Source organism: Panulirus ornatus, chromosome 71, assembly GCF_036320965.1.
Source record: "Panulirus ornatus isolate Po-2019 chromosome 71, ASM3632096v1, whole genome shotgun sequence".
NCBI lineage: Eukaryota > Metazoa > Arthropoda > Malacostraca > Decapoda > Palinuridae > Panulirus > Panulirus ornatus.
The window spans coordinates 14,236,237-14,255,051 of record NC_092294.1 but is presented as its reverse complement, the minus strand read 5'-3'; the positions used below and the strand labels follow the sequence as shown (position 1 = coordinate 14,255,051).

The 18,815-nt window shown below is 41.9% G+C and overlaps 1 long non-coding RNA gene across 1 annotated transcript in view; it reads left to right on the top strand.

Annotated features, from left to right (window-relative positions):
* The first annotated feature begins 7,054 nt into the window (after positions 1–7,054).
* LOC139747977 (uncharacterized) overlaps positions 7,055–18,815 on the top strand; it is a 29,493-nt gene continuing 17,732 nt past the window's right edge. The window contains exon 1 of the long non-coding RNA XR_011712498.1: positions 7,055–7,187. This is a non-coding gene — a long non-coding RNA (uncharacterized lncRNA). The remainder of the gene's footprint in view (positions 7,188–18,815) is intronic.

Here is an 18,815-nt window from a genome sequence, read left to right as displayed (position 1 = left end):
TAACGTAAGGGTAAGAGAGATGTGTGGAAATAAAAAGAGCGTGGTTGAGAGAGCAGAAGAGGGTGTTTTGAAATGGTTTGGGCACATGGAGAGAATGAGTGAGGAAAGATTGACCAAGAGGATATATGTGTCGGAGGTGGAGGGAACGAGGAGAAGAGGGAGACCAAATTGGAGGTGGAAAGATGGAGTGAAAAAGATTTTGTGTGATCGGGGCCTGAACATGCAGGAGGGTGAAAGGAGGGCAAGGAATAGAGTGAATTGGAGCGATGTAGTGTACCGGGGTTGACGTGCTGTCAGTGGATTGAATCAAGGCATGTGAAGCGTCTGGGGTAAACCATGGAAAGCTGTGTAGGTATGTATATTTGCGTGTGTGGACGTATGTATATACATGTGTATGGGGGTGGGTTGGGCCATTTCTTTCATCTGTTTCCTTGCGCTACCTCGCAAGCGCGGGAGACAGCGACAAAGCAAAAAAAAAAAAAAAAATGGTGTCTGTGTGAGGGTAAGTTGTGGGTTGAGCAAGTGGCTCTGAAAAAGATGTTAGGAGATAAGATGGTTGTAGGGTGGATGATAGATAACCTAACGAAATCTCCATGTAATGATAATGTTGAGATTGTGATAAGAGTGGCTTACAGGGAAGAAGAATGATGGATGTTATCGATAAAGGTAATCTTGAATAAGTGATAGGGAACTTACGTCACCGATATTGATTGGGGATTTATTTAAGGTGTAATGCAAATGAGTTGACATGGGAGGTTATCCAATGTACCGCAATTCGTCAATAGAGGAGGACAAGGAGGCAAGAAGAGACCACCAGCCTTCAAACTTGTGGCAAATTTCCAGACTTCAAACTTTGTGGCAAATTTCCAGACTTCAAACTTGTGATAATTCCTGGACTTTAAAATTTGTAGCAAATTCCAGACTTCAAATTTGTAGCAAATTCCCAGACTTCAAACTTGTGATAATTCCTGGACTTCAAACTTTGTAGCAAATTCCAGACTTCAAACTTGTGGCAAATTCCCAGACTTCAAATTTTGTGGCAAATTCCCTGACTTCAAACTTTGTGGCAAATTCCCTGACTTCAAACTTTGTGGCAAATTCCCTGACTTCAAACTTTGTGGCAAATTCCCAGACTTCAAATTTTGTGGCAAATTCCCTGACTTCAAACTTTGTGGCAAATTCCCTGACTTCAAACTGTGGCAAATTCCCAGACTTCAAACTTGTGGCAAATTCCAGGATTCAAACTTGTGGCCAATTACAGACTTCAAACTTTGTAGCAAATTCTCAAACTTTGTGGCAAATTCCAAGACTTCAAACTTTATGGCAAACTCCCAGAATTCAAACTTGTGACCAATTCCAGGCTTCAAACTTGTGGCAAATTCCCAGCCTTCACACTTTGTGGCAAATTCCAGACTTCAAACTTTGTGACAAAGTCCCAGATTTCAGACTTAAGGTAAATCCCAGACTTCAAACTCTGTGGCAAATTCCAGGATTCAAACATGTGGCCAATTACAGACTTCAAACTTTGTAGCAAATTCCCAGACTTCAAACTTTGTGGCAAATTCCCAGACTTCAAACTTTGTGGCAAATTCCCAGACTTCAAACTTTGTGGCAAATTCCCAGACTTCAAACTTGTGGCAAATTCCCAGACTTCAAACTTGTGGCAAATTCCAGGATTCAAACTTGTGGCCATTTACAGACTTGAAACTTTGTAGCAAATTCTCAGACTTCAAACTTTGTGGCAAATTCCCAGACTTCAAACTTTTTGGCAAATTCCCAGATTTCAAACTTGTGGCCAATTCCAGGCTTCAAACGTAGGAAATTCCCAGACTTCAAACTTTGTGGCAAGTTCCCAGACTTCAAACTTGTGGCAAATTCCTAGACTTCAAACTTTAAGGCAAATTCTAGACTTCAAACTTGTGGCAAATTCCCAGACTTCAAACTTGTGGCAAACTCCCAGAATTCAAACTTGTGACCAATTCCAGGCTTCAAACTTGTGGCAAATTCCCAGCCTTCACACTTTGTGGAAAATTCCAGACTTCAAACTTTGTGGCAAATTACCAGACTTCAAACTTTGTGACAAATACCCAGACTTCAAACTTGTGGCTAATTCCGGACGTCACATTTGTGGCAAACTCCCAGACTTCAAACGTGCCAAATTCCCAGACCTCTAATTTCGTGGCAAATTCTCAGACTTCAAACTTTGTGCCAAATTCCCAGACTTCAAAGCTTGTGGCCAATTCCACGCTTCAAACTTTGTGCCAAATTCCTAAACTTCAAAGTTTGTGGCAATTCCCAGACTTCAAACTTTGTGCCAAATCCCTGACACCCACAGCAACATCAGCTTACTCATCTTACATCACGCTATTGTTTTTTGTCAATTCCGCATTTACACCAAAACTGAGAATTTAAGAAAAAAAAGAAAAAAAGATTTGAACGAATTCATATAGACTTCTTGTTGTTATAGAAATCATGAGAGTTGTATGTGTCGTTCCATTAGCGTATTGTAAGTTGTATTTTTTGGTTGTGGCATTCACAAGTGCCATGAATGGCCAAATGCATGACCCCTACTCAGAAGGGAAGGCATATATTGCAGTGCATTCCTAGCGTCTCACTCCGCCTGGGTCCTTTCTGTGGCGGTATTAATATGGGTAGCGGGAGCAGGGGCTGAAATGTGGGGTGGTTTGAGATGGTGGAAGATGAGATGTGTGTGTGTGTGAGAGAGAGAGAGAGAGAGAGAGAGAGAGAGAGAGAGAGAGAGAGAGAGAGAGAGAGAGAGAGAGTTAAGCGTGTGTGTGTGTGTAAGTGTATGTGAGAGAGAGAGAGAGAGAGAGAGAGAGAGAGAGAGAGAGAGAGAGAGAGAGAGAGAGAGAGAGTTAAGCGTGTGTGTGTGTAAGTGTATGAGAGAGAGAGAGAGAGAGAGAGAGAGAGAGAGAGAGAGAGAGAGAGAGAGAGAGAGAGAGAGAGAGAGAGAGAGAGAGATTGTCCATGAGGAAGCATGAGGGGTCAGAAATCTATAAGATATCTAAATAGGGTCTGATGAGGAAGTATGAGGGTCAGAAATCTATGAGAGAACCTAAAAATGACCCCATATGGATGGAAATGTATGAAATTCACCATAAGGATTTCACTCATATGTGGGGAGGGGTACGAAATCATGATTTAATATATACATACAAGTTACGTTCCGCATTAATGTGAATTTCCAAACACCTCTGTCAATGATTACATCACGTAAATTACATTGCCCCACCCTGTAACTAAAACTCGTACTGCGTTTTGCCTCACCCTGTGTCTTGTTTCAATCTGGGTCATGCCACACACTGAGTTGTGCCACAATCCTAGCAACTTAACATGCCCTAATCCTATGTAACTTTAGCTTAGCTTGCCTCACCCTATAGGTCTTGCTTCACCCTATAGGCCTTGCTTCACCCTATAGGCCTAGGCCTTGCCTCACCCTTACTTAACCTTGCCCTTACCAAAGCCTTAAACGGAGCAGGGCACATAGATGCCAAACTATGATTCTCCCCAGACACTCAATAGCTGCTACCCTGCGGTAACTTGTCCATTTTTGCTATTTATTTCATCAAGGCAAAATCCTTTGTGCTCATAGTTAGCATAAGTAGTTACGAAAGACCATCTGACAGGAGAAAATGAAGTATTTATGGGTTTAAAACCTGGAGATTAGCAGCATAAATTCTCTCATATATAAAATACGTTTCTTACTTGTACGCTCATAACTATGAGCCAGTTATCAAGATTTGTTGTTAGCTCATAATCACATTCCAAAACCATAGCATATCATTATCCCTTATCATTACTTATAGATTATGATGCATAACAAATTCAAATTTAGGCAGGTATGTACAGGAAAAGCGACAAATATTAATCACAATTATCATTCCCTATTTACCATCATACCTTTATTCATAAATGATACATAAAAAGAGAGAGGATATCTTTCTATTAAAATAACCGCAAGTCATCAATTTATCGGCGAAAACAAAGTTTGAAGATTTAAAAAGGCAACAGAGGTATTGTTTACACTTGTAGTTTGGGTCAGCCCCCGCGTGGGGGCAGCACCTTACGGAACCTCGACGCCATTTCCTACCAAGGGAAAGGGGGTGGTGTCAACGACCTATGCCTAACCGTACACACCCGTCTTTTTTTTTTCCTCTCCCCCTTTTTTCCTCGACAGTTGTGGATACGGTGAGACGGGATGGAAATTATATATTCTGTAATTAATGACGACATTGAGACGGGAAATTTGTATATTCTATACTCCATTTACAAGGGTTCAGATGTATATGGGGGAATATATATACTGCATTACTCTCGTTTAACTATTTGTTTTACATTAATATTTGACTATGAATATAAATATACGTGATTTTGATATATCTGATATATGGAGCGCGCCGACAATAGATAAACGCACTTTAAACGGCTGTGATTCATATATCTAAACGGCCAAAGGCTGCTAGGAATGGATGAACGTAAGCGACGGGGTCTGGTCAAAGAATTTAAATGGCCGGCCGTGTTAGAATTAAATGTCTTCCAGTCTAGTTTAAATGGCTGGAGCTCTCGCTCCCCCTCCCCCTACCCACGTCTTTAGAAATGGCCGCTCCGCGTCGGATTCAAACGACGGGAGACGCGGCGAAAGTAAATGGCTGCGCCTGGGTAGCTCAAAATGGCTGCGACTCCATGATTATACAAAGGAGATGCACCGCATGTAAAAAGGCTTTGTCAGGGATAGATGGCCATTGTGTGGTGGGTTTTAAATGACTAAATGGTAGCAAGATGTTTGCTATACACGCAATTGGGTTTAACGGGGCTTGTGGGGTGGCAATATCAATTGTTTTAAATATATATTAAATCTAATGGGTTATAGGATGGCGATATTACTTGATTTTAATACAAGCCGGGTTAAATAGGCTGTTAAACGGGATGGTTAATTATTTCAGACAAAATTAACTTTCAGTCACGTCTAAATACTTTTTTTATGTTGATCTAAATTGTTTTTAAACTTAAGGCTGGGTTTGAATGGGTGACGAAAGTAGCTGTTTGCAACACACAAGCCGGGTTGAATGGGCTACATAATAATGATGTTCTTCATTGCTTTGACCACAATAAAGCGAAATTGAAAATGCTCTTTTTTTTGGTACATTAAGGCAGTGTAATGCATTGCAATGAGACAGAACTCAGTTGCTTTTGAACGAAGCAGGTTCTTTGAGGTTCGAAGCAGCGACTTCAGTCTGCTATTGAATATAAAAAAAGCTTAATATTATTAGGTTTAACGGATTATAACAAGTTGATTGGGTGATATTTTTTAAATATAATCCAGCCTTAATGAATGGTTAATCATTTTCGACATAAGCTGGGTTTAATGGAGTCTATGGTGGCGATAGGAGAGTCTTTCAATCAAGATGTTTCATGGTTTTAATGGCAGAGAAATCAAACGTTTGGGAGAAGAAAAAAATAAATTTCGGTGTGGTTTTGATTAGGTTTGCAGTAACCCAGTGGCGCCCACAGTCACCATACTGACTTGGTTATGAACTCACTTGATTCTATCAATTCCTTGAGAAATGAGATGTTGCTTTTGGGGGGTTGGGGGCCCAGGAAACTCAAGGCTCCACCTTTAGTATTATTCCATGACACCCTTACTCGATGCTCGGCGGGTTGGCTGGTCAAAAAAAGAAAAGAAAAACAAACTACTGCCATATTTATGCCAATAGATAAATAACCTGACCCCCAACTCCATTGGAAGACCCCTTTCCTATTAGACCTATCAGTCCCCAAGCATGGAACCAACTCAAGGGGCTGTTAGAAAAGTGACACATGGAGCACCAACAGTGGTGAGAGAGAGAGAGAGAGAGAGAGAGAGAGAGAGAGAGAGAGAGAGAGAGAGAGAGAGAGAGAGAGAGAGAGAGAGAGATTGTTGAATTAGTGCAAGCGAGAGAGAGAGAGATGGGAAAACATGTTTAACCTTAAGAGGAACAGGACTTTGTTGGCTGCGGTCCATATATGAAGTGAGGTAGCCCATGGACGGTGGGTGAGCTAGGTAGCCCATGGACAGTGAGTGAGCTAGGTAGCCCATGGACAGTAAATTAGGTAGCCCATGGACAGTGAGCTAGGTAGCCCATGGACAGTGAGTGAGCTAGGTAGCCCATGGACAGTGAGCTAGGTAGCCCATGGACAGTGAGTGAGCTAGGTAGCCCATAGACAGTGAGTGAGCTAGGTAGCCCATAGACAGTAGTGAACTAGGCAGCCCATGGACAGTGAATGAGCTAGGTAGCCCATAGACAGTGAGTGAGCTAGGTAGCCCATGGACAGTGAGCTAGGTAGCCCATGGACAGTGAGCTTGGCAGCCCATGGACAGTGAGTGAGCTAGGTAGCCCATAGACAGTGAGTGAGCTAGGTAGCCCATGGACAGTGAGTGAGCTAGGCAGCCCACAGACAGTGAGCGAGCTAGGTAGCCCACAGACAGTGAGCGAGCTAGGTAGCCCATAGATAGTGAGCGAGCTAGGTAGCCATGGACAGAGGCAAAGGACATTAGCTTGAGTGATATTTGGCAGGCTTGGCAAGGGGTCATGTGGTGATGAGGTGAGATGACGTGGGGGGAGAAAAAGGAAGTCTGTGGCTGCCTCGTGTTTAAGAAAGTTAAGAAAACAAGAGAAAAAAAAAGTTTCAGAAAGTTAAGAGGGCAAGCAAAACAAAAGTAGAAAAAATAAAGTTTGAGTGCACAGACTATACGCTTATATCATTGCAAGAACTTGGCATTAATCTACTCTTCTCAACTAAAACAATGACCAATGTCTATTTTGAAGACCCACAAAAGCCTTAGAGAAAATATAGCTTCCTAAAGCCATCCTTAGCTTTGCACTTCACCGCCATAGCTGATAACAAAAAAAAAACCCGTTACTACCCCCCACAACAACCTCTTTACCCCTTTAAACATGACTTCACGCCCTTAAATCATTTAATCTTTAATTTATGGATAAATTGGCGTTAAAAATAACGGGAGATATTAATTATTTGCTCTCGTATCCCTCCACTTCACTGTCAATATCCGGCCATAGGAGGTAACAGTAAACAACAGGCGTCGTCTCCCATCTCGCCCAGTGAGGGAAAAAACTCCACAAATTCCCGATTAATGGCCTATTGGAAGGCCCCTGTGCCCTTAACTGGTGAGTTAATGAAGGGTGGTACGTCGTAACTATGTGTAAATAGGGTGATTTAAGTCTGCAGTGGTTTAGGAACGTGTGTGTGTACAGGAGACACAATGGTAGTTGGAAAGCGTGTTGGTGTGTGTGTGTGTGTGTGTGTGTGTTTTACGTTATCAAGTGACTCAGGCTATAGTACTCATGGGTGTGTAGGAGACATGTGGAGTTCATGGATGTAAAAGCTCGTAAAATACTAATTAAAATATATATATTGAGATGTTATGAAACCTTTTACCGCTACAGAGACGAGTAGAAATGGGGGACGCTCCATGTACAAAATGGGTATCTTAAGTTTGTCTTGTATGGAATTAAGTAATTTATCAGCCCAACTACGCGTTGAATACTAATTCATGTTGTTTTAGTAATGATTAATCAACATGAGAGAATGAAAAATTAGGGATCGTTATTCGGTGTATGATTGCCATGGAAACGGACGCTATTTTAATAAATTGTAGATTATCACCAAATTGGTGTCAATGGAGTTCTTACCAAGTATAGAGTTGAATGAGAGTGTGTGATTTCATGTGTAGCACCGTCACTCGAACCATTTTTTACATTTTCCTAAAGTGGGCTGGGCTCTGAAGTACAGGGAAATCGTAGGGGAACACTACTCATTATCAACAATTGGCAGCTTGTATGATACATTGGTAACACTTTTGTCGAAATCTTGCAAGTATGAAATGAATGTCTCGAACATCCAAAAAAAAATGACCCTGCAGATGGCTTACAAGTGCTTATTCAGATTTTCAAGAGGTTTATTTGGTGTGTAAATTTACATGATATGATGGAAGCTATTATGACACAAAAATTGCTTGTAAATAGTATAAATGCCTTCTACTTTATATTCTTCATAGATACTATGAATATTGCCATTTATCTTAATATTTGAATCCCGCTTATTTCAAGTTTTCCACATCTGTTGAGTTCAGGTGCATACACAGATTTAACGCTCGAACTGATGCTTATGAAATCTGTCCCACACAGGGTCTGATTCCTATATCTCAATAGACAGCTGAATTCACTGTTTATATTTCAAACAAAATGAAAAAAATATTAGATATGTGGAGTACATGTTCTTTAAAGGATTACTTAATAATACTGAGAACTTTACCCAAATCCAATCTTTAAACATTTAAAGTGTATATCTTTTATTTTCCTTGGTATGAATATGTGCATGTGTATATATGTATATATCTGTGTGTGCATATATATATATCTACACTGAAATGTATAGGTATGTCTATGTGTGTGTGTGTGTGGGCATTTATGTATACACGTGTATGTTGGTGGGTTGGGCCATTCTTTCGTCTGTTTCCATGCGCTACCTCTCTAACCCGGGAGACAGTGACAAAGTATAAGAATATATATATATATATATATATATATATATATATATATATATATATATATATATATATTTTTTTTTTTTTTTTTTTTTGCTTTGTCGCTGTCTCCCGCGTTTGCGAGGTAGCGCAAGGAAACAGACGAAAGAAATGGCCCAACCCACCCCCATACACATGCCTTGATTCAATCCACTGACAGCACGTCAACCCCGGTATACCACATCGCTACAATTCACTCTATTCTTTGCCCTCCTTTCACCCTCCTGCATGTTCAGGCCCCGATCACACAAAATCTTTTTCACTCCATCTTTCCACCTCCAATTTGGTCTCCCTCTTCTCCTCGTTCCCTCCACCTCCGACACATATATCCTCTTGGTCAATCTTTCCTCACTCATTCTCTCCATGTGACCAAACCATTTCAAAACACCCTCTTCTGCTCTCTCAACCACGCTCTTTTTATTTCTACACATCTCTCTCACCCTTACGTTACTTACTCGATCAAACCACCTCACACCACACATTGTCCTCAAACATCTCATTTCCAGCACATCCATCCTCCTGCGCACAACTCTATCCATAGTCCACGCCTCGCAACCATACAACATTGTTGGAACCACTATTCCTTCAAACATACCCATTTTTGCTTTCCAAGATAATGTTCTCGACTTCCACACATTCTTCAAGGCTCCCAGAATTTTCGCCCCCTCCCCCACCCTATGATCCATATATATATATAAAAATATATATATATATATATATATATATATATATATATATATATATATATATATATATATATATATATATTTTTTTTTTTTTTTTTTTTGCTTTGTCGCTGTCTCCCGCGTTTGCGAGGTAGCGCAAGGAAACAGACGAAAGAAATGGCCCAACCCACCCCCATACACATGTATATACATACGTCCACACACGCAAATATACATACCTACACAGCTTTCCATGGTTTACCCCAGACGCTTCACATGCCTTGATTCAATCCACTGACAGCACGTCAACCCCGGTATACCACATCGCTCCAATTCACTCTATTCCTTGCCCTCCTTTCACCCTCCTGCATGTTCAGGCCCCGATCACACAAAATCTTTTTCACTCCATCTTTCTCCCTCTTCTCCTCGTTCCCTCCACCTCCGACACATATATCCTCTTGGTCAATCTTTCCTCACTCATTCTCTCCATGTGACCAAACCATTTCAAAACACCCTCTTCTGCTCTCTCAACCACACTCTTTTTATTTCCACACATCTCTCTTACCCTTACGTTACTTACTCGATCAAACCACCTCACACCACACATTGTCCTCAAACATCTCATTTCCAGCACATCCATCCTCCTGCGCACAACTCTATCCATAGTCCACGCCTCGCAACCATACAACATTGTTGGAACCACTATTCCTTCAAACATACCCATTTTTGCTTTCCGAGATAATGTTCTCGACTTCCACACATTCTTCAAGGCTCCCAGAATTTTCGCCCCCTCCCACACCCTATGATCCACTTCCCCTTCCATGGTTCCATCCGCTGTCAGATCCACTCCCAGATATCTAAAACACTTCACTTCCTCCAGTTTTTCTCCATTCAAACTCACCTCCCAATTGAATTGACCCTCAACCCTACTGTACCTAATAACCTTGCTCCTATTCACATTTACTCTTAACTTTCTTCTTTCACACACTTTACCAAACTCAGTCACCAGCTTCTGCAGTTTCTCACATGAATCAGCCACCAGCGCTGTATCATCAGCAAACAACAACTGACTCACTTCCCAAGTTCTCTCATCCCCAACAGACTTCATACTTGCCCCTCTTTCCAAAACTCTTGCATTCACCTCCCTAACAACCCCATCCATAAACAAATTAAACAACCATGGAGACATCACACACCCCTGCCGCAAACCTACATTCACTGAGAACCAATCACTTCCCTCTCTTCCTACACGTACACATGCCTTACATCCTCGATAAAAACTTTTCACTGCTTCTAACAACTTGCCTCCCACACCATATATTCTTAATACCTTCCACAGAGCATCTCTATCAACTCTATCATATGCCTTCTCCAGATCCATAAATGCTACATACAAATCCATTTGCTTTTCTAAGTATTTCTCACATACATTCTTCAAAGCAAACACCTGATCCACACATCCTCTACCACTTCTGAAACCACACTGCTCTTCCCCAGTCTGATGCTCTGTACATGCCTTCACCCTCTCAATCAATACCCTCCCATATAATTTGCCAGGAATACTCAACAAACTTATACCTCTGTAATTTGAGCACTCACTCTTATCCCCTTTGCCTTTGTACAATGGCACTATGCATGCATTCCGCCAATCCTCAGGCACCTCACCATGAGTCATACATACATTAAATAACCTTACCAACCAGTCAACAATACAGTCACCCCCTTTCTTAATAAATTCCACTGCAATACCGTCCAAACCTGCTGCCTTGCCGGCTTTCATCTTCCGCAAAGCTTTTACTACCTCTTCTCTGTTTTTTTTTTTTTTCTTTTTTTTTTTTTTCTTTGTCGCTGTCTCCCGCATTTGCGAGGTAGCGCAAGGAAACAGACGAAAGAAATGGCCCAACCCACCCCCATACACATGTATATACATACGTCCACACACGCAAATATACATACCTACACAGCTTTCCATGGTTTACCCCAGACGCTTCACATGCCCTGATTCAATCCACCGACAGCACATCAACCCTGGTATACCACATCGCTCCAATTCACTCTATTCCTTGCCCTCCTTTCACCCTCCTGCATGTTCAGGCCCCGATCACACAAAATCTTCTTCACTCCATCTTTCCACCTCCAATTTGGTCTCCCTCTTCTCCTCGTTCCCTCCACCTCCGACACATATATCCTCTTGGTCAATCTTTCCTCACTCATTCTCTCCATGTGCCCAAACCATTTCAAAACACCCTCTTCTGCTCTCTCAGCCACGCTCTTTTTATTTCCACACATCTCTCTTACCCTTACGTTACTTACTTGATCAAACCACCTCACACCAACACACTGTCCTCAAACATCTCATTTCCAGCACATCCATCCTCCTGCGCACCACTCTATCCATAGCCCACGCTTCGCAACCATACAACATTGTTGGAACCACTATTCCTTCAAACATACCCATTTTTGCTTTCCGAGATAATGTTCTCGACTTCCACACATTCTTCAAGGCTCCCAGAATTTTCGCCCCCTCCCCCACCCTATGATCCACTTCCGCTTCCATGGTTCCATCCGCTGCCAGATCCACTCCCAGATATCTAAAACACTTCACTTCCTCCAGTTTTTCTCCATTCAAACTCACCTCCCAATTGACTTGACCCTCAACCCTACTGTACCTAGTAACCTTGCTCTTATTCATATTTACTCTTAACTTTCTTCTTTCACACACTTTACCAAACTCAGTCACCAGCTTCTGCAGTTTCTCACATGAATCAGCCACCAGCGCTGTATCATCAGCGAAACAACAACTGACTCACTTCCCAAGCTCTCTCATCCCCAACAGACTTCATACTTGCCCCTCTTTCCAAAACTCTTGCATTCACCTCCCTAACAACCCCATCCATAAACAAATTAAACAACCATGGAGACATCACACACCCCTGCCGCAAACCTACATTCACTGAGAACCAATCACTTCCCTCTCTTCCTACACGTACACATGCCTTACATCCTCGATAAAAACTTTTCACTGCTTCTAACAACTTGCCTCCCACACCATATATTCTTAATACCTTCCACAGAGCATCTCTATCAACTCTATCATATGCCTTCTCCAGATCCATAAATGCTACATACAAATCCATTTGCTTTTCTAAGTATTTCTCACATACATTCTTCAAAGCAAACACCTGATCCACACATCCTCTACCACTTCTGAAACCACACTGCTCTTCCCCAATCTGATGCTCTGTACATGCCTTCACCCTCTCAATCAATACCCTCCCATATAATTTGCCAGGAATACTCAACAAACTTATACCTCTGTAATTTGAGCACTCACTCTTATCCCCTTTGCCTTTGTTTACCAACTCATTTTCCCTAACCCTCGCACTTTGCACACCACCTCGACCAAAACACCCTATATCTGCCACTCTATCATCAAACACATTCAACAAACCTTCAAAATACTCACTCCATCTCCTTCTCACATCACCACTACTTGTTATCACCTCCCCATTTGCGCCCTTCACTGAAGTTCCCATTTGCTCCCTTGTCTTACGCACTTTATTTACCTCCTTCCAGAACATCTTTTTATTCTCCCTAAAATTTAATGATACTCTCTCACCCCAACTCTCATTTGCCCTTTTTTTCACCTCTTGCACCTTTCTCTTGACCTCCTGTCTCTTTCTTTTATACGTCTCCCACTCAATTGCATTTTTTTCCCTGCAAAAATCGTCCAAATGCCTCTCTCTTCTCTTTCACTAATACTCTTACTCCTTCATCCCACCACTCACTACCCTTTCTAATCAACCCACCTCCCACTCTTCTCATGCCACAAGCATCTTTTGCGCAATCCATCACTGATTCCCTAAATACATCCCATTCCTCCCCCACTCCCCTTACTTCCATTGTTCTCACCTTTTTCCATTCTGTACTCAGTCTCTCCTGGTACTTCCTCACACAAGTCTCCTTCCCAAGCTCACTTACTCTCACCACCCTCTTCACCCCAACATTCACTCTTCTTTTCTGAAAACCCATACAAATCTTCACCTTAGCCTCCACAAGATAATGATCAGACATCCCTCCAGTTGCACCTCTCAGCACATTAACATCCAAAAGTCTCTCTTTCACGCGCCTGTCAATTAACACGTAATCCAATAACGCTCTCTGGCCATCTCTCCTACTTACATAAGTATACTTATGTATATCTCGCTTTTTAAACCAGGTATTCCCAATCATCAGTCCTTTTTCAGCACATAAATCTACAAGCTCTTCACCATTTCCATTTACAACACTGAACACCCCATGTATACCAATTATTCCCTCAACTGCCACATTACTCACCTTTGCATTCAAATCACCCAACACTATAACCCGGTCTCGTGCATCAAAACCACTAACACACTCATTCAGCTGCTCCCAAAACACTTGCCTCTCATGATCTTTCTTCTCATGCCCAGGTGCATATGCACCAATAATCACCCATCTCTCTCCATCAACTTTCAGTTTTACCCATATTAATCGAGAATTTACTTTCTTACATTCTATCACATACTTCCACAACTCCTGTTTCAGGAGTACTGCTACTCCTTCCCTTGCTCTTGTCCTCTCACTAAGCCCTGACTTTACTCCCAAGACATTCCCAAACCACTCTTCCCCTTTACCCTTGAGCTTCGTTTCACTCAGAGCCAAAACATCCAGGTTCCTTTCCTTAAACATACTACCTATCTCTCCTTTTTTCACATCTTGGTTACATCCACACACATTTAGGCACCCCAATCTGAGCCTTCGAGGAGGATGAGCACTCCCCGCGTGACTCCTTCTTCTGTTTCCCATTTTAGAAAGTTAAAAAAATACAAGGAGGGGAGAATTTCTGGCCCCCGCTCCCGTCCCCTCTAGTCGCTTTCAACGACACGCGAGGAATGCGTGGGAAGTATTCTTTCACCCCTATCCCCAGGGATAATATACATACATATATACACATACACACACATACACACACACACGCACACATACACACACACACATACATATATATACATGTGAAAAATGTAAGAAACAATTTAGAAAACTGAAACTTCTAGCTTGAAATGAAATGAAAAAATGAATGTCACATAATGGTTCAACCTCTGGCTATGGAAAGGAAATGTTTAATTTATTTACACAAACGTCAATAGTAGTTCTCATCAATTTAACCACTGTATCAATAAGCTTCAATGTCTAAGCTACATTTTTTCCAATTTCACTATTTTCTTGTCAAAGCACCATGTATGAAAACTATCACTCCAGTAACACAACTATAAACATTTACTTCCCCTTCATTTATTTATTTTGCTTTGTCGCTGTCTCCCACGTTTGTGAGGTAGCGCAAGGAAACAGACGAAAGAAATGGCCCAACCCACCCCCATACACTTGTATATTCATACACGTCCACACACGCAAATATACATACCTATACATCTCAGTGTACACATATATACACACACAGACACATACATATATACCCATGCACACAATTCACACTGTCTGCCTTTATTCATTCCCATCACCACCTCGCCACACATGGAATACCATCCCCCTCCCCCCTCATGTGTGCGAGGTAGCACTAGGAAAAGACAACAAAGGCCCCATTCGTTCACACTCAGTCTCTAGCTGTCATGCAATAATGCCCAAAACCAGAGCTCCCTTTCCACATCCAGGCCCCACACAACTTTCCATGGTTTACCCCAGACGCTTCACGTGCCCTGATTCAATCCACTGACAGCACGTCAACCCTGGTATACCACATCGATCCAATTCACTCTTTTCCTTGCCCTCCTTTCACCCTCCTGCATGTTCAGGCCCCGATCACACAAAATCTTTGATATGGGTAAAACTGAAAGTTGATGGAGAGAGATGGGTGATTATTGGTGCATATGCATCTGGGCATGAGAAGAAAGATCATGAGAGGCAAGTGTTTTGGGAGCAGCTGAATGAGTGTGTTAGTGGTTTTGATGCACGAGACCGGGTTATAGTGTTGAGTGATTTGAATGCAAAGGTGATTAATGTGGCAGTTGAGGGAATGATTGGTATACATGGGGTGTTCAGTGTTGTAAATGGAAATGGTGAAGAGCTTGTAGATTTATGTGCTGAAAAAGGACTGGTGATTGGGAATACCTGGTTTAAAAAGAGAGATATACATAAGTATACATATGGAAGTAGGAGAGATGGCCAGAGAGCGTTATTGGATTACGTGTTATTTGATAGGCGCGCGAAAGAGAGACTTTTGGATGTTAATGTGCTGAGAGGTGCAACTGGAGGGATGTCTGATCATTATCTTGTGGAGGCGAAGTTGAAGATTTGTATGGGTTTTCAGAAAAGAAGAGAGAATGTTGGGCTGAAGAGAGTAGTGAGAGTAAGTGAGCTTGGGAAGGAGACTTGTGTGAGGAAGTACCAGGAGAGACTGAGTACAGAATGGAAAAAGGTGAGAACAATGGAAGTAAGGGGAGTGGGGGAGGAATGGGATGTATTTAGGGAATCAGTGATGGATTGCGCAAAAGATGCTTGTGGCATGAGAAGAGTGGGAGGTAGGTTGATTAGAAAGGGTAGTGAGTGGTGGGATGAAGAAGTAAGATTATTAGTGAAAGAGAAGAGAGAGGCATTTGGACGATTTTTGCAGGGAAAAAATGCAACTGAGTGGGAGATGTATAAAAGAAAGAGACAGGAGGTCAAGAGAAAGGTGCAAGAGGTGAAAAAGAGGGCAAATGAGAGTTGGGGTGAGAGAGTATCATTAAATTTTAGGGAGAATAAAAAGATGTTCTGGAAGGAGGTAAATAAAGTGCATAAGACAAGGGAGCAAATGGGAACATCAGTGAAGGGCACAAATGGGGAGGTGATAACAAGTAGTGGTGATGTGAGAAGGAGATGGAGTGAGTATTTTGAAGGTTTGTTGAATGTGTTTGATGATAGAGTGGCAGATATAGGGTGTTTTGGTTGAGGTGGTTTGCAAAGTGAGAGGGTTAGGGAAAATGATTTGGTAAACAGAGAAGAGGTAGTAAAAGCTTTGCGGAAGATGAAAAGCTGGCAAGGCAGCAGGTTTGGATGGTACTGCAGTGGAATTTATTAAAAAAGGGGGTGACTGTATTGTTGACTGGTTGGTAAGGTTATTTAATGTATGTATGACTCATGGTGAGATGCCTGAGGATTGGCGGAATGCGTGCATAGTGCCATTGTACAAAGGCAAAGGGGATAAGAGTGAGTGCTCAAATTACAGAGGTATAAGTTTGTTGAGTATTCCTGGTAAATTATATGGGAGGGTATTGATTGAGAGGGTGAAGGCATGTACAGAGCATCAGATTGGGGAAGAGCAGTGTGGTTTCAGAAGTGGTAGAGGATGTGTGGATCAGGTGTCTGCTTTGAAGAATGTATGCGAGAAATACTTAGAAAAGCAAATGGATTTGTATGTAGCATTTATGGATCTGGAGAAGGCATATGATAGAGTTGATAGAGATGCTGTGTGGAAGGTATTAAGAATATATGGTGTGGGAGGCAAGTTGTTAGAAGCAGTGAAAAGTTTTTATCGAGGATGTAAGGCATGTGGCCTTTTCCTCCTCCGCCGCCACGCGCCGTGGATGTATATACATGTGTATGTAGGCTGGTGTATATGTTTGTGTGTGTATATATATGTATACGTTGAAATGTATAGGTATGTATAATATATATATATATATATATATATATATATATATATATATATATATAATATATATATATTTTTTTTTTTTTTTTTTCAAACTATTCGCCATTTCCCGCGTTAGCGAGGTAACGTTAAGAACAGAGGACTGGGCCATTGAGGGAATATCCTCACCTGGCCCCCTTCTTTGTTCCTTCTTTTGGAAAATTAAAAAAAAATTGAGAGGGGAGGATTTCCAGCCCCCCGCTCCCTCCCCTTTTAGTCGCCTTCTACGACACGCAGGGAATACGTGGGAAGTATTCTTTCTCCCCTATCCCCAGGGATATATATATATATATATATATATATATCTATATATATATATATATATATATATATATATATATATATATATATATATATATATATATTTTTTTTTTTATACTTTGTCGCTGTCTCCCGCGTTTGCGAGGTAGCGCAAGGAAACAGACGAAAGAAATGGCCCCACCCCCCCCCCCCCCCATACACATGTACATACACACGTCCACACACGCAAATATACATACCTACACAGCTTTCCATGGTTTACCCCGGACGCTTCACATGCCTTGATTCAATCCACTGACAGCACGTCAACCCCTGTATACCACATCGCTCCAATTCACTCTATTCCTTGCCCTCCTTTCACCCTCCTGCATGTTCAGGCCCCGATCACAGAAAATCCTTTTCACTCCATCTTTCCACCTCCAATTTGGTCTCCCTCTTCTCCTCGTTCCCTCCACCTCCGACACATATATCCTCTTGGTCAATCTTTCCTCACTCATTCTCTCCATGTGCCCAAACCATTTCAAAACACCCTCTTCTGCTCTCTCAACCACGCTCTTTTTATTTCCACACATCTCTCTTACCCTTACGTTACTTACTCGATCAAACCACCTCACACCACACATTGTCCTCAAACATCTCATTTCCAGCACATCCATCCTCCTGCGCACAACTCTATCCATAGCCCACGCCTCGCAACCATACAACATTGTTGGAACTACTATTCCTTCAAACATACCCATTTTTGCTTTCCGGGATAATGTTCTCGACTTCCACACATTTTTCAAGGCTCCCAAAATTTTCGCCCCCTCCCCCACCCTATGATCCACTTCCGCTTCCATGGTTCCATCCGCTGACAGATCCACTCCCAGATATCTAAAACACTTCACTTCCTCCAGTTTTTCTCCATTCAAACTCACCTCCCAATTGACTTGACCCTCAACCCTACTGTACCTAATAACCTGGCTCTTATTCACATTTACTCTTAACTTTCTTCTTCCACACACTTTACCAAACTCCGTCACCAGCTTCTGCAGTTTCTCACATGAATCCGCCACCAGCGCTGTATCATCAGCGAACAACAACTGACTCACTTCCCAAGCTCTCTCATCCCCAACAGACTTCATACTTGCCCCTCTTTCCAAGACTCTTGCATTTACCTCCCTAACAACCCCATCCATAAACAAATTAAACAACCATGGAGACATCACACACCCCTGCCGCAAACCTACATTCACTGAGAACCAATCACTTTCCTCTCTTCCTACACGTACACATGCCTTACATCCTCGATAAAAACTTTTCACTGCTTCTAACAACTTGCCTCCCACACCATATATTCTTAATACCTTCCACAGAGCATCTCTATCAACTCTATCATATGCCTTCTCCAGATCCATAAATGCTACATACAAATCCATTTGCTGTTCTAAGTATTTCTCGCATACATTCTTCAAAGCAAACACCTGATCCACACATCCTCTACCACTTCTGAAACCACACTGCTCTTCCCCAATCTGATGCTCTGTACATGCCTTCACCCTCTCAATCAATACTCTCCCATATAATTTACCAG